Here is a 6996-nt window from a genome sequence, read left to right on the forward strand (position 1 = left end):
GTAAACTTGTAGAGCTAGTTATTTTTCGATAATGACCCAGCAACCAAACAAATAACGAGCCAGCAACAGCCTGAATCCTCGATAGTGCAATGGGTTGAGAAGCTGTTCTGTTTCGGTACTACTTTTGCGACTGAAAAGTTCCGAACGCTCTATACGTACGAAGTATACATCTCTGGAGCAAACAATACAAACATACCGCATTTAAATTAACAACTACAGGCCTGAACACATGAATCTCCATATAAAATCCATGAGTTCGGTTGTTTTCTGAATCTAGATCTGCCGTGCACAAACCGTTCATCACAAGCGAATTCCCAAGGCATGTAACTCATACTCTAGCGACAAGAGTAGTTCCCCTTCTTTTAACGCAGTATCTTCGACAACACTGACTGCAATCCGACGGTCAGTTTTCAACAATATTTCATTTTATAAACAGATCACACGCAACCAAATGCACACATCTCATCAATTTAAACAACATAAAGCGGTTTCATACACTAGTTTCCCCAGAAAACTGAACTTCATACAGTAATTAACGTTGGAACACGGGTGCAAAAGTTCGTCTGCTAGTCCCATTTGACGAAAGAACATTATCCTAAGATAATACTAAAACATAAACAGAACACACAATATCTGCCTTTACCGCCATAGCAGAATAACAGCATATCTGTGTACTTTATTTTAGTCCAAAACAGGGAAACTGACAAGAAGTGTTAACAGAATGGAATGATTTGCACGGAACTATACAACCGCGCATTAATCGATCGCCTGCGCAGGTTGACTGGTTGAGTGATTCGGATTCGATCAAACTTTCGCACAAAAACTCCTGTTTTCTTTGAATAACTGAAGAAAGGAGGAATAAAGAGGTTACACACCTCGTCTCAGTGATTATTAAAAATAATGGTCTCAGTTCGCGGTCATGAAAAAGCTCGCTGAAGCTCGCATTTTTCATGATCCGCTAACTTCGACCATTATTTTTAATAATCACTGAGACTCGGCATGTAACCTCTACAGACTGTTCCAAAAAAAACTACAGAAAATTGGCCATTTTGACCTCCATAATGTAACATCTTAAAAGTAAGTGTAGTTGGAGCTGTCTTTAACGACAGTTTGAAACTGTCTACCCGAGTTGTTATCGCAATTAAAGAAAGCCGCCGTTGGCTACTCGGGTGGTGTCTTATCGCTTTCAAGAGTATGTCAAGAGTATGTCAAGAGGTGTGTATGGGGTGCACTCAAGCGCAGAAGACAACGTGATTGCATTCGGCTAACTGAGAGCCGTCCCGTCCGTCTGATACGTTTAGCAGTCGGTATAGCGAGATGGTAGTGTATGAATGTTATGTATTGGTGATGTAGAGATAGTACAATGTAATTAAAAAAAATAAATTTAAAACAAACATGATTTTAAAGGTTGTGAAAGACAGGTTGTGAACGTTAGTTTGGGCCGAAACTGGCAGCCGCAGTCCGTTTAGACATGTGATCGCAGTTGACAAGTAAGCAATATCTTAAAACATGTCGCGTAGACGAAATTAATACATTCAGTCAACCCTTCGAACTCACATTATGAAAGACAATACGAAGACAAAACTCAATACCTGTGTCGATTTCATACCTGACGGCGACCGCTATCGCGTTCACGCCACAGAAAGCCAGTATAGCGCAGTAGTGTAAAGCGCTTCTTATGAAATTGTGCTTTTTCTATTGTATAATTTTTTTTCGAGCTTGTTTTAATCCAAACAGGACATTAAACGTTGTATGTATTTTTGACCAAAATAGGACATTTTACACAGATCGAAACAGTCAGTGTTCCTCCGAGACCGCGCTAGCGGTCGAGGTGAACGACTGTCGAGATATGTGTAAATTGTCATATTTTGGTAAAAAAATACAAATAAAATGTATGTATCTGGGTAGAATTTCTTGTAGTTTTTATGATTGAACGCACACAAACATGCACTATTTTGTAGTCTCGGCTGGCCGCCTAAACAGACGTTTTGTCGGCCTCTGACGTCACATAGCTCAAAGAAGGGAAATCCAGTGTTCAATCGATACACATAGATTTGTTTATGGAATCAGAAAATGATCAAGAATAAGATTACATCTTTTTGGATCGATTCATCACATTTTATTTTTAAATACAATTTTCTGACTTTTAATGGCCAAACTCAAAAAATAATTTGCAAGCTTTAATCCTGAAATGCAATCCTGTTGTCCGGATTTTGTCGAAAGTTACTTTTACAGAATTTTAATCAAATGAATCCAAATATGAGGGTGTGACAGTGCCACCAAAACTTGTACAAAATGCCAGATATTACGTCATCAAAGAAACGTATCCTCCAGTAGTCCAGTAGTTTTCTCTGAATGGCTCTACACATACATACACACAGACCCACAGACCCACAGACACGTACTACGTAGGCCCTACACCACAACCCTAGTCACGATTCCCCATCTAAGTTAAAACATTTAGTCAAAACTTTACAATATGTTAAAAAATATATATATATATATATATTTCGTGTGGTCGTTATAGACAAAGTGGTGGACAAGCTTTCATTGGACAGGTTTGATTGCACGATCGGACTAAAGATTCAAACACACCGATTGGCTTCAAGGGAGCCCGGGTAGCTCAGGTTGTGGACTTGTGATCCTAGGGTCGCGGGTTCGAATCTCGGCCGGGGCCCAGATATGTCATAATGATATACTACAACAACAAAAGTTCATGGAAAGATAGAAACGCTTACTTGCGTTGCAACTTTCAAAACATTTAAGAGTAATTCGCAGTCGGCTGCAGGTCGAACATCATGGAAAATTACATATGAAAATCCGGACGAGGAAGTAAACTTTACCAAAACATTATTGCGAGAAATGTCGCGACAAAACTGCCGGTTGTTGTTATTTTTCTACCTCAAATGCACTCGACATCTGCATGAGTAGGAATAGCATAGAACACAAAATACGCATGCTAACTTAACAAGACAACATGTTCTAGGTAGATAATGTTTGACTTTCTTCTCTCATGTAAAAGTTGTATATCATCTATATTGTTGTATCATAACAGAATTCAGACGTTCAAACGATTTCTGAAACAGACGTGTGCTGCCTGCTACATATATCATTAAACAAATCAAGCCAGTGATGTTGAGAAGAAAAAATATCGACAACCAACTATACCACAACGACAACAATCGATAATTTTGCGCACAAAACAAAAAAAACTTTCGGGAAATAGAAGTCAAGTAAGCTGATCAACTGAAAGAAGAATGAATCTGAATACACATATTTTTTCTTCTTTACCCCTGTCTCCACCCCCTGACCTTGGTTCGGCGCGTCGTTAACAGATACTATGATTTGACACGATCGTTACCTCACAGACGACACGACTCGCCGCGTCTACCTCTCCCTGTGTGCTTCTGTAGCGGCATGTATAGGATGAAAAATATTAATTAATTTATTTTTGTTGTTGAGCAACGGTTTTTACGAACACATAGTGTTAAATAAAACCTTGAAAGAAAAATGATTGTTGTGTATGCATGAACCGCGCACAAGTTCTATCACGCCTCTTCTGAGCGGCTCCCGTTCCACCAAGGGCAACATTTTTTTCTGCCAACGATTTATTGCATGAAGAAATCAAGTTGACACCTTCTTCGAGCTTCGTGGTCCGCCAGTAAAGTAGCGCACATACTAAATACATTCATCCATTGGCCCAAATGGTCATGTGATAAACCCAACGCTCCGCCCACTCCACTCAAAACACTTGACCGCCGCGTCAATGAAATCTTCGCTGGTGTTTATTGGATGGTCTGTTTTGTTACAGGCCGAACGCTGCCCGTCTTACAGAAGGCTCATAAGACCGCGTAAAAGCCATACCACGTTGAAATCAGCGGTTCTCTTCTAAAAGCGTGATTGACATTGTCAGTTAGTCAAGCAAACGAATGCACGCGTTCACGCATGCACACACATTAATATACGTTTGTTCTGCGAATTGTTTGCTTGTTTCTCTATGATTTGTTAATGCGTGCGCGTGTTTGTATGTGTGTTTATCACCAGTCGACATAATTACTGAAATACTCAATTCTTTGGACGCAACAGCACTCTGCACTTTCAAGCATGTACTACATGTACTGTTTTTGTACATGGGGTTAACACACGTTGTTTTGCATAGAAATCTTAATTCGTTAAGCGGGGAATACTTTAAAAAACAAAACCCACATGTTTTAACGATTCACGTAATGTTGCTTAGCTAACACAACAATTCGCCAAGAAAAATGTACTTAGCATACCCATTCCTAAAACGAGTATAAAGGATCTTAGTTGGAAAAAAAAGGGAAGTTTTGTTTTTGTTTTTTAAGTAAGTCGCCCAAGCGCTCTATCAACTTGGCTAAAAACAAATCTTTGAAAAAAAAACACAACTAACTACACACACACACACACACACACACACACACACACACACACACACACACACACACAAAAATAAAAGAAAAGAGAAACACACACTAATGTGACATGATATAACTGAGTTTGCTGAAAACTGACGAAAAAGTACAAGACCGGAAAATCGCAAATGCTTACGCATAAACTTTTACAATTTCTTAGAAGCGCTCCGAACAGACACAATCACACACTCACATGCAACTTGGAAAAGCACTTCACTGGACAGTTCGGGTTGCAATTTTGGTTATTGTAATTATGTAACCACACACGTACCATCTGAACATCAGTGTCTAAGTGTTCAGTTATTCACACGGGTTTCATCTGCTTGGGTAATGGATTACAACTAAATAGCACTGAAAAAATTAATTTAAAGAATCAAGAATCAAACGCAAAAGAGATTATCGCCAGAAGGTGAAATCCTGTTTGTATGAAAAGAAATAATCGGCAACGGTAACGGAGCATTTTACAGTTAGTTATTTCAGATGTTTCCAAATTACATCACTGCGAATGTCTCTTGGGCTTCGAAAGGTGGATGTCGCCGGGGAAAAATCACTAAAACGGCTTATTTATTTCTTTATTTGTAAATGAAGTCCTTCCAATACGTATCAATGATTTGGATCACCACCTCAGGTTTGCCTAGGAAGGCGTAATCAATATTTTCAATTTTACGCCGGCAATAAATGTTTACTTTGCGCGTAAAACATATATTAAGAGCGTACAATTCATCAACAGTAATTAAAACAAACAGAAAATCAACAAACTAACTTACAAACAAGCAAAGGGACACGAGAAGAAAAACAAGTCGCGTAAGGCGAAAATACAATATTTTAGTCAAGTAGCTGTCGAACTCACAGAATGAAACTGAACGCAATGCAACGCAGCAAGACCGTATACTCGTAGCATCGTCAGTCCACCGCTCACGGCAAAGGCAGTGAAATTGACAAGAAGAGCGGGGTAGTAGTTGCGCTGAGAAGGATAGCACGCTTTTCTGTACCTCTCTTCGTTTTAACTTTCTGAGCGTGTTTTTAATCCAAACATATCATATCTATATGTTTTTGGAATGAGGAACCGACAAGGAATAAGATGAAAGTGTTTTAAATTGATTTCGAAAATATAATTTTGATAATAAATTTTATATATTTAATTTTCAGAGCTTGTATTTAATCCGAATATAACATATTTATATGTTTTTGGAATCAGAACATGATGGAGAATAAGATGAACGTAAATTTGGATCGTTTTATAAAAAAAATATTTTGTTTACAATTTTCAGATTTTTAATGACCAAAGTCATTAATTAATTTTTTAGCCACCAAGCTGAAATGCAATACCGAAGTCCGGGCTTTGTCGAACATTACTTGACCAAAATTTCAACCAAAACTGAGGGCGTGACAGTGCCGCCTCAACTTTCAGGAAAAGCCGGATATGACGTCATCAAAGACATTTATCAAAAAAATGAACAAAATGTCCAGGGATTTCCTACCCAGGAACTCTCATGTCAAATTTCATAAAGATCGGTCCAGTAGTTTGGTCTGAATCGCTCTACACACACACACACGCACATACAGACTCAGACACAGACACACACACACACACACACACACACACACACCACGACCCTCGTCTCGATTACCCCCTCTACGTTAAAACATTTAGTCAAAACTTGACTAAATGTAAACAAGTCGCGTAAGGCGAAAATACAACATTTAGTCAAGTAGCTGTCGAACTCACAGAATGAAACTGAACGCAATGCCATTTTTCAGCAAGACCGTATACTCGTAGCATCGTCAGTCCACCGCTCATGGCAAAGTCAGTGAAATTGACAAGAAGAGCGGGGTAGTAGTTGCGCTAAGAAGGATAGCACGCTTTTCTGTACCTCTCTTTGTTTTAACTTTCTGAGCGTGTTTTTAATCCAAACATATCATATCTATATGTTTTTGGAATCAGGAACCGACAAGGAATAAGGTGAAAGTGTTTTTACATTGATTTGGACAACTTAATTTTGATAATAATTTTTATATATTTAATTTTCAGAGCTTTTTTTTAATCCAAATATAACATATTTATATGTTTTTGGAATCAGAAAGTGATGGAGAATAAGATGAACGTAAATGTGGATCGTTTTATAAATTTTTATTTTTTTTTACAATTTTCAGATTTTTAATGACCAAAGTCATCAATTAATTTTTAAGCCACCAAGCTGAAATGCAATACCGAAGTCCGGGCTTTGTCAAAGATTACTTGACCAAAATTTCAACCAATTTGGTTGAAAAATGAGAGCGTGACAGTGCCGCCTCAACTTTCACGAAAAGCCGGATATGACGTCATAAAAGACATTTATCAAAAAAATGGAAAAAAAGGTCTGGGGATTTCCTACCCAGGAACTCTCATGTCAAATTTCATAAAGATCGGTCCAGTAGTTTAGTCTGAATCGCTCTACACACACACACAGACACACACACACACACGCACACACGCACGCACGCACATACACCACGACCCTCGTCTCGATTCCCCCTCTACGTTAAAACATTTAGTCAAAACTTGACTAAATGTAAAAAACAG

The sequence above is a fragment of the Littorina saxatilis genome, linkage group LG16 (assembly GCF_037325665.1).
Source record: "Littorina saxatilis isolate snail1 linkage group LG16, US_GU_Lsax_2.0, whole genome shotgun sequence".
NCBI classification, from domain to species: Eukaryota; Metazoa; Mollusca; class Gastropoda; order Littorinimorpha; family Littorinidae; genus Littorina; species Littorina saxatilis.